Source organism: Ciconia boyciana, chromosome 3 (assembly GCF_034638445.1).
Source record: "Ciconia boyciana chromosome 3, ASM3463844v1, whole genome shotgun sequence".
In the NCBI taxonomy this organism is placed as follows: domain Eukaryota; kingdom Metazoa; phylum Chordata; class Aves; order Ciconiiformes; family Ciconiidae; genus Ciconia; species Ciconia boyciana.
This window is the reverse complement of record NC_132936.1, coordinates 29,099,739-29,110,411: the sequence shown is the minus strand read 5'-3', so window position 1 is coordinate 29,110,411 and position 10,673 is coordinate 29,099,739.

The following is a 10,673-nucleotide window of genomic DNA, read 5'->3' as shown; positions in this document are numbered from 1 at the left end:
AATAATACATGAGAAATAAAAGTAAGTCTGCAACCATCCCGAAATTCTCCTAAATGTGCAGTAACACCATAAAAGATGCCTGTATTTACTACAAATAATAAAACTGTAGCATTACACTAATCAAATTCAAATCAGTTCAACTGCATAATTTTCAGTGAAGAGGTGCTTATGAAACACAAAGTGAACTCCAGAATGGAAGGTTGATTGCTTCCTAATCAAAAGCAGTCAGCTTTAAACACCAGCCAGTCAGGTGATAAGATTGTCATTTCTCAGCTGCACTCTTGGAGGAAAGTTGCCGAGAAGGCTTGACAGCCTTTAAACTTTGCAGAGCATTTTCTGGCTGTTTCTGAACGTCATGTTGATCTACAAAAACTCCTGGGAGGCTGGGAGGAGAGGCAGAGTAACAGCAGTTCTATTAAAATATATTTGCAGCAATGAATGTCAAGCAGAGTTTATGGTGTGAAAAAATGTGTAGTTCCTGAAAAGAAATTTTCACCACCGCTCAAGTCTGGTTCTTTCTTGTCTAATTGTGTCCAGCTACTTTGGGGGACTGAGGAGTGTCAATGATTAATTGCCTAGGTGTCAGAGAAGTACAGGCTTGTAATGCATCATTAAAAGCTGGAGATCAGGGCATCTGAATTAAAATGGGAAGCTCTGAATGAATATATTACTTCTATATACAATTAACAGCACAAGCCAGAAATCATTTACTTTCATAATTTAGAGCAATGGCAGCTCTCCAGTGAAAACATATTTACAGTAGTTTTACATTGCTTTCTACAGGCTTAGCACAAAAGGGAGAAACAAAAATTAATATGCACCAAGGCAATAACAGAGAAACCTGTCTTTGAACTGTTCTTTCCTTTTAATCAGCATGAGCTCTGCTAAATAGGGGAAAGAATTATGAGTAGGTGGAGAACATCTAGGTTACTGAGGGCAAATCACTCTCAGGGGAATAACTTTGCAATTTGAGCAACAGAGTCTGACCTTTACGTGACTTGGGATGAACAGGTCTTCTCTGTTTTAACCCAGCATGAACAGCAGTTGCAAGGCAGCCAACCTGAAGTCACTCAACTGTCTTTCCCTAGGTGAAGGTCTGATGTCTTCTCCTTTGGCAATTATACCATTGTCCTGGAAGAATTCTCTAATGCTGACTAATGTCTTCTATTTCACATCCTCAAGTGTGGGACCTTATATGCATTTTAGTAATTTTTGGTATTGGTTGAAGTCTCATTAAGCTTCTGAGGTTCTTAAATTGCTTCTTGGAGTTTATTTGTCTTGTAACTTAGGTTATAAAAGTAGCACCATAAACATTAATTGAACAGCCATTAAGCAGTATGGCTGTTTGTTTTGGGTTGATAGAGGACATAAAGCTTCATACCCTGTGGTGGAAAACAATTAGATCTGATGATGAACATGCTATTAAATATACCATTACCAGACTTCTATCAGTTTAAATTTAGAAAATAGCAACCAGCTGTAGCCAAAGCATACACAAGTGATAGAAAGTCATATTTTAATTGTCATGTCATAGCCTGTTATAAATATTGTCGTTTCTAATGTTTTATGCTAATGACAGTGACTAATGGTAGTCATTACCTCCATTCATTCTCATAAAAAATTTCCTCAGGAGAGGATGATCATAACTAGAATGCTGTTTAAAATTAAACTGTGTTTTTCTAAAATAGAGAACATAAAAAACATTTAAATACCAAGAGGTTGGCTAGCTAATTTATTTTGTTTTGAGTGTGTTTGACAACTACAGCTGTTGTTAATTGTGCCATGAGTTGAATGGATTTTCCTTTTAGAAATGTTTTTGGCATACTAACATGTTTATACATGTCATGTCTTCGTATGGTCTCTGCAAAGTGGCATAAAAGGTGAACCTCACAGCAGGATATCTGTGGACAGAAAAAAAGTCTGATGCTGCCCCTGTAGAGCCTTAATACTAAGAACATTGAACTTCCTCATCCATTTCTTATTTCAGTTATGAATTCTGCTTACTTGACAGGTACAGAGTACTTCATTATGTGCACGAACAGAAATGCTTAAATGGATGAAGCAGCTATTTACGTCTGATAGGAGCTAAGTGGGACATTAAATTAATGCCAAACAAGTGAGTGCTCATTTTAGTTTCGTTATAAATGGCTGCAGCACAGCAGTAATGTGTTGACTCTCATGTGCTGACAAGTTCTATATTTCTTACAAACTTCCCTTAGAACTCGATGTGGAAAGACAAATTCACACTCTGCATGATGAAATTAGCAGCAGATGCATTAATAATTGAATAAGGATATCTGGAGACACACCATAGTTCAGCAGGAGAGTTGGTGACTGGCTGGTTTTAACTAGAGGCTTCTGTCATATATATATATATATATATATATATATATATATATATATATATATATATATATGTATGTTTGTACTTACATAAGCTCCGAGTTAAGAGCCACTGCCTGTATGTAGCCTCTGGTATCAAATCCGCTTCCTGCTTTTAGAAGACCTTGCATAGTTACATTTGGCAGGTCCACGAGCACACTGCCAACCATTAATCTGGTCAGTGTGTGGCGTTGCTCGTCCCTCCTTCCTCTGTGACTGTTCTCAAACTTACAGCCAAATTCAACATGGTCCCTTCTGAATTTGTCTCCAGACGATGAGTGGTGTATGAGTGAATGAAACACTTTCACTGTATGCAAGACTCTTGCCATAGACCTCCACATCTGGAGTTCCTATAGAGTTGAAACATTTTCCTGAAGCGCAAAACCCAGCTTCTCTCAGAACAGCATTAAGAGACTGTACTGCCATCTTCGTTTCCATCCCTGTAAGCAAAGTTGATGTCCTTTGATTGAACCACATGCATTGCAGATTCCCAGGATTGGGAAAGGAAGGAGATTGTGTCTTTTGGACAGTAGCAAAGAAAACAAGAGGATTGCCAGAAGAAAACCTCTGCTTTTTAAAGATACCACCAAGGCCACAATGCAACTCCTAATACTTAAATTATGATCATTCCTCACACCAAGTAATATTATGCTCAGAAGACTTTGACAAAACAGTGTGACATATCATAGACAGCAATACTACTGGGGTAAATCCTCATGGGTTTAAAATCAGCACTTTATTGCACTAGTGCCAAGAGACTGATAGCAATTTGAATAATCTGAGAATTTGTCCGAGTTAGAAGAAGAGTAGCAAAATTTAGCACACTGTTACTTGATTAACTCCACATAGCTGTCAGCTCTACTAACTGTCCGTGCAGACTTCAGTCACTGGTTTCGAGTTGCACAGGTTGAATTGGCCTCTATTTTGCTTTCCTCCAGTTACAGGTTATTTTATAAATCTCAAGATCTGGAAGACAGAAAAATTTAACTTCAAAATAGCTGTCAGTGTATTTTCTGGAGTTTCATCAGCTAAAGGAAAGCTAATTCTAACCTTAGTTTTTTAAATATATTGTAATATTTTGAATAAGCTATGATATGATTTAATAAAGTGGTACTGTCTTTGAAACAATACTCATTAATATAAGTATGAAGTTCAATTCCTTCTCTTTACATATGCAACTCTTTTTATTCAATAACAGTGGATATGTTATTTATTCATAAGAGTTTGGTATCAATCTTGTCCTAATTGAAATATTGGATTTGAGATCTTTTTAGTGTAAGAAACATTTAAACAGTTTCTGTTTGTCACTTGAAATAGGAGATAAGTCCCAGAGATTCGTATTTGTATAATGAAATAATGTCTTGATCTTTTAGACACCCTGAAATATCCTGCAAGTGAGTCAGCTGAGGAAAGAACAGTACATTTTTTGCTTTGTGATTTGGGACCACGATGCAGATGTTAGAGATCAGAGAGTATCAGATGAAGGAGTAAACATGCTAAAAGAATACCCTGGTTTCAGTGTCACCTCTTCTTTTGAGGTGCTTAAAGCAAAGATGTGGAAATTAAATTGGATTTACATGTACATTTTTAGTGGACAGAGGTAACATTTCAGAATAATATTTTTCATTTGATTCACACATGTATAATACATTTCATTGCTGTTTAAAAAAAGTAATGTTACCATCATCTGAGTTTTTAAGGAAAAGACTAAATACTTAAACAAGGTCATGTACTGCTGGATGAGAAGAATATACATGAATTACATAGGCCAAAGAGGAATAAAGAAGTTGTATTGATGGGGATGGGGGGAGAGAGATCATGAGTCATTAACTATGGCTTTATGCTTCACATCTCTCTATATTGGGTTTAATCTTATTAATTGCTTTCCATTCATTCTGTTATTCCCATGGAATAGGATTCTGTGTCTGCTCCAGGTTAGTCATGAATATTATGCAATCCAATAACTTTTGTATCTTTTGTTAGCGTATACAAGGTACATCAGAGATGCCACTGTTTATTCTTGACATCTGAAGCAATCACCAAATTTCACAACTCTGGGCAGTTATCACTCCTGTAGAAGCAAAGAGATATTTCTAAAGCCTTCTAGTGAATGAATAAACCAATGGCTTTTATCCAGGTTTTGCAGGTCACTGGATGTTCAAAACAGCAAAGCAAATTAAAAGAACTCCTTCTCTTCTGCTGTCACGGTAATTTTGCACTTGAGCATATGAGAATTTGCTAATATAAAAGCTATTGAGGAAGATAAGGAGTGATTTTCTTCTAGCACTGCCTTGAAAAGTAGCAATAAATGTTGCATTTCACATTACAGCTTTCCTTGAAATGTGACTTCATTTAAAAAAAACGTCATCTTGAACACCAGATTTTTGTCCCTTGGTGACTTCCAGTCAGAGGTAATCCACTTAGAAGTAAAAAGATAATTTTCTAATTGCCAGTCCAGTAATCTCAGCCTGAAAATCAAGTGGCTACTTTTTGCTTTATGCCTCATCACTAATATTGATGCTTCTGCAGGCCAGAATTTTTTTTTCTTGTACATTCACAACCTTCTAGTCTTCATACTTTCCTCAGTTGTCCCTTTCTCTTATTATTATTATGTCTCTTCTGAACTGTTGCCCAGGTATTGTTTAGATGCACCATTGGAATAAGTTGGCAAGTCTGTTGGTACTTCATTTGTGTATTTGTCTTTTTGTACAAATTTCCTAGAAGAATAAATCATATCTTAGACTCGATATGTGAAACAAGGGAAAAAAAACAACCACCTTTTTTTACATTTTTTTTCTGAACTTGAACATGGTTGTGGAGAAACTGGTAAATGCTGTACCTTCCATAAGCACTCTGCTGAGCACGAGCTCTAGGAATGGCCAACACAGCTGAAGCAGAGCAAGATGCAGTAGCAGCAAATTATTGCTGCTAGAAACTGGACAGAATATCAGTTCTTTCCTTGAGAGCTCTTGGGATGACAGACTAAGTATGGACAGTGTCCACAGAGAGTCCTAGCCTACTGTATTCAAGCAAAACAAATACATATAGATAGGGTCACTGTGCATATCCAAATTATCCTCTGAGGGCTGTGATAGCTGTGCTGAGCTGGCAGGGCTAAAAATTCAACACAGTCCCAACAGAATGTATTTGCTTCTTTCTAGCCCACCCTGAGAAGAGCAAGGGCAAATGTTTCCATGTATTCTCTCTAAACCTTCTTTGAATTTAACAAATCAGATGGGATGCCAATTACATGGAGTGATCCAAGCTTTTGCATAAAATGATACCCTTTCATTCATCCCAGCAAGTAATACCATAATTCTACTTTTTCTTCTGCTGCTGTTTGAGAAAGTAGGACTTATTTTTCCAATGTCCCATATGAGAAGTGCAGCCTCTTCTGATCACAGAAAAAGGTGTGTATTTTTACCAGCTTTTCCCTTCTACTTTCCAGTCTACTGAAAGAGACTTTCCTCTCCCATCATGGTCTTCATCAGTTCCCTAACATTTCTTAATCCAATTAGTGTTGTCACCTTTCTTGCTTCCCTTCTGTCTTTCTGATAAAGCATGGATAATGCATGACATGTCTGCTGACTTTGGAATTAAAATGTCTATTTTGAACTTCACTATGCAGAAATGTCTAAAATTGGGCACTAACTTAACACATGCAGTTCCAAAGTCTTCAGTATTGCACAGTGGACCAGCCATTAAAGAAGTAGACTTTTTCTTCAAGGTCTCATTTAGGAGCTGACTTTCCCACTGCTGGAACGGTAAACCAATTTTGTCTTTCAGATACTCTTCTGAAATGCCTGACTCCCACACAGCAAGAATACTTCAGCTGCAGTTTCCTGTCCTTTCTGTTACCCTCTTTGCTAATCACTTCTCCTGTGGAGTTGATACAAGATTTGCACATAGATATATTAAAGCCATTTTGGTGAAGGTAGGCTTTTGCAACTTAAAAATGGCAGTCTTCATGGGGAATAGGATTAATATTATGGTATGAATAGACGGTGATTGCAATCCTAATCCAAGCTGGAGGTCCGTTCCACATACTTTAATCCTCTTGTAAAGTAATATTCAATATGCCTCTCCACAGATGTATTTGCGTGCTCTGAATATCTCCCCTAACGTACTTCTACACTTGTCATTTTAAGAAATAAAACTTTTTTGAATATAGATGGTGCAGTAAAGGACTTTCAAAAGATAATTACAAGTTCAAAGACTTCAGTTAGGACAGCGATTCCTGAGTACAAGCAACAGGATTCTCTTAGTCATTCCCTCGATAAATGCACTAAGAAAGTGAACTGTTAGAAGGGCAGGAATCTCAAGATGGAGGGGGAAGGTGGAAACACAAAGCAAGAGAACATGGAAGCCTTTTTTTTTCTCTGAAAAATAGAAAGCTGTGAATCTCAGATGTTGCCTAGCACGGCCAACTGAAACTCGGGCAAGGGACAAGGGATATAGTGGATCTTAACAGTGCTTGCATAGAAACTACCCATAAAGGCTCTAGAAGTATCAGTTGCTGCAAAATCAGGTGACAATGCATGCTTAAAAGCATGACTTTGAGCAGCTCCTGAAAACTCCTATGCCCAGACCTGAGCAGAAAGGCAGATGTTAGCACAGGAAGTTTCCTTGCCAGGGCAACAGATTTTGCACTCTCTATAGTGCAGTCTCTTTCAAACTGAACCTAGCTTTTGGCTTGTTTCTTTTTAAGCAATGGTCAAGTAGGAGCTGGTAATGTATGCATGATTTTCCAGAATATTAAAACAGGTAACAAATTATTAGCGTTTATGTAAATAAGAAATAACCCAGGTCATAATCATACTCTTATAAGGGTTAAAAACTAAAACCATCAGCATGAACCACCCCATCTGTCAGGAAATGGAGCAGAGGTTAAATACTGCGTGTGTTGTGAGTGTGCTATAGCTTTGTGTTCCACTTTAGCATAGTGGATTTGGTGAAATAAGCAATTACACTAATAAACAGAGGACGTCTTCCAGATGGAGGGATGTACCCAGAAAGAGGTGACCTGTTGAATAACCAGTGCCCAAACCTGAGCTAGGTGAAAACTTAGGAATATCAGACATTTGTAACAGTGGCCCAGTAGCGATAGGTTCCCCAGGAGGAATAACTGTGCCAACAGAGGAAGTTCCTCTCCAGTCTCAGGAATTTGATGGCTCTTTTTGCCTTAAAGGATAAGGATTTACAATCCATATTTTTATAAATAAAATGCCACGTCGCTTAGAATTTTTCTCTATGTTAAATGTACAGAAGAGACTTCAACACCAGGGTTCCTCCAGAAGATTAAAGTGGGGTTTGGTGTGTTCATTCTTCTTTGGGGAGCAGGGAGATGTGCTTTCACCAGAATTATGGCTGTTCCCATTGCCTATAAACACATATTTATGATGTATATTAGAAGAGTTTTAGTTCAGTGCTTACTAATAATTTGGCTTAGAGACTTGTTCAAGTTCATTTTACATTCTAAAAAAATTATTTTTTTCTGAACTCTTCTGATTTTGCTTGTTTCTAAATTAAATTAATAGTAAGATTTTCATCAATAGGGAGCACTGACGTTTTAGCCACTAGAATTTTTCAAGTATTTTAGATGCAGATTCAATCACACTTTGGGTATATAAAATAATCTAATATTCTAATTGCATTTCACATTCAGCTATTTGCTGTTTCTTGGACATCTGTTACGCATTGAGCAGCTGTTTCTGTTGGGATGGACACAATGACTTCTATATATTTTCCATGAATTCAATGAATTTAAAATCAAGGAATATATATTAGTATCCAGGTTTCTGAAGTACATCATTCTGCATTTTGTCAAAATGCATGATGGCATACCAGTGTATTCTCAGTTGCCTACTTTAACATCATCTCTGAAATTTCTTAACTGTCTTTTCAGATCTATCCTACTTATATTTTTATGTACTTCCTATTTTGACATTTCACTTTCAGCCATATTCTTATATTTTAATTAAAGTATATTCAGCATCAATCTTTGTATGAATACCAAGGTGGCGCAATATATGGCTTTCCAATCATTCCTATTGCTTGTTATCAGAATCTCATCCAGCTTCTTATCCTCTCACAATCAATCTTTGTGCAGAGAGATTTTTAAGGTGTGACAATAATGACGTGGTACAGAGAGCAAGATTTTTTGTAACAACTGGTTGTTTAATTGGTAGTTGAATGGAAAGCATTTTCACTATTTAGGTACTGTAAGCTTTGTCTATGGAATCAGAAAGAATTACATCTCTGCACAGCACAGGGTACCACAGAACAGGGTACAAGGACTGTGACACTTTTGCAGCCTCTTCTAATGCATCATATAATGACAACACTAGAAAAAGGATCCCGAATTAGATAGAAAAATGTTATCTATGTCTACTGTTCTCATGCTTCAGGTCTCTTTCTCAGCATTTCTACTCTCTCTGTACCCCAGAAATATTTTCTGTAATATTGTAATACTTTTAGCATTCTCATAAATATATTTTTGAGTAAAAAACATTTGTTTTGTAAATATTTGTGAACTGTAGACAAGCATTCAGCTCATACCAGTATCCTTGGATTCAGCTGCCAGAATGAGCTAAGTGTAACAATACTGTGGCAAATAATTCACTTAAAGAATGTAATCTATATGCTTCAGAGGTACACATACTTCAGTAGAATACTGCATATGCCTGTCCTATCAACAAAATGGCAGGTATTTCCATCACATGGAAATTGGTTGGCACAACTAGTTCTCTGTGAGAATCTGGAAAATGGACAACAAAACTGATTTTGTCAAGGACAAAAGGAGAGTAAAGTGCAACACAAGAGTAAACAATAATATATTTAGGCATATACTTAAAAAGATTTGAATGATCCTGATCCAAGCAAAGGACAGTTAAGAGTGATAAATTTAATAACCCTGAAAAATAAATATGAGAACTCATTTAAGCTTTTTACTAAAACTGCAGAGGGTTGACTTACCATAAGCTATAAAAGTTGTCATTAAATCATCAGCTTTTATGAATAATTGCCTGTTGTGGTTTCTGAGATGCTCCTTTCTCTCCCAGTACTCTGAGTAACTATGTACAACTCAAGAATTGATACCTGTAAGGAAGTTCCAGTGTTAGACTGGCAAAGAAATTAAAAAAAAAAAAAAAGCAATATCTTACTAGAGTAATGAGAAATCCTATCACCTCAGTGGGTCTAATCGTAGGTGTATAGGTTGTAAGATGTGTCTCTAAAATTATACTGTGCTAAATATAAGAATACAGAAGACAGTTTAATAAATGGGCTACATCAAGTCAGTTCAATGGTGTTCTGTGGAGTGTAGTCTGTGTACCAATAAAAATCTCCATGATTTTTATTAATGCCATTAAAGTAGCACACCACTTCCAAATATTTCTAGAGATCAAGCAGACTCACTTCAGGATGAGCCCTTCATACATACCAGAGGTGCCATTTCCTGAAATGTAAACAATTAGCATCTGTTGAGCCATAATCCCTAAATCAGAAACACAAATGTTTGGATTAACAAAAAAAGGAAAGCCTCATTCTTTGCTGTTGACCTCCCAATACTTATTTTTTCACTTTCAGTGTTATGTGCATGACTAGCATTCTTTATCCAGGACTGGAAATGCAGTGGCTTTTTGCCATGGTGACCACAAAGCACAGCAGTGATCAAATTCAAGCCAATCCAAACCCTCACTGAAGTTCACTGACTTCAGGAGATTTGAAATCAATCCTTCAATTCAATGCTACACATATGATGCAGTATGAAGCAACTGAGATTTGATATTCTTAAGAGTCAGAGAAATAAAAGGATATTTATTTTACCCCTTTAAAAGAGTAGATGGATCTGATACAGGAAAAAGTTGAGGAAATATAAAACGTAAGCTTATGTGTACTGTCATTGAAATCTATTTGATTTTTATATACATAAAGTTTTAGCATTCCACTGCACCACAGACAAAGTGTTTAATAACTGTTAAGTGTTTTAGCACAGACCTAGAACTGCTGTCATATTTGCAGTACATATATATGGAATACAGAATGCAGGTGTACAGAATAATCCATTGTACAAACTAAAGCTATAATAATGAGCAAACTACTTAAACTCTAATGTTGAAGAAATTAAATTTGAAATTCTTTTCCAGAGTAGTTTATTTTTGGACAGCATTTTTTCTTGAAGAGGTTAAATACAGACCTAGTGGAGAGCACTGAGAAGTTGGAGAAGGGTGAGGAAAGCACTGTCTGGGCTGCAGGTGTTGGTGCTCAGGACCTGGGGCACAAGCAGTGAT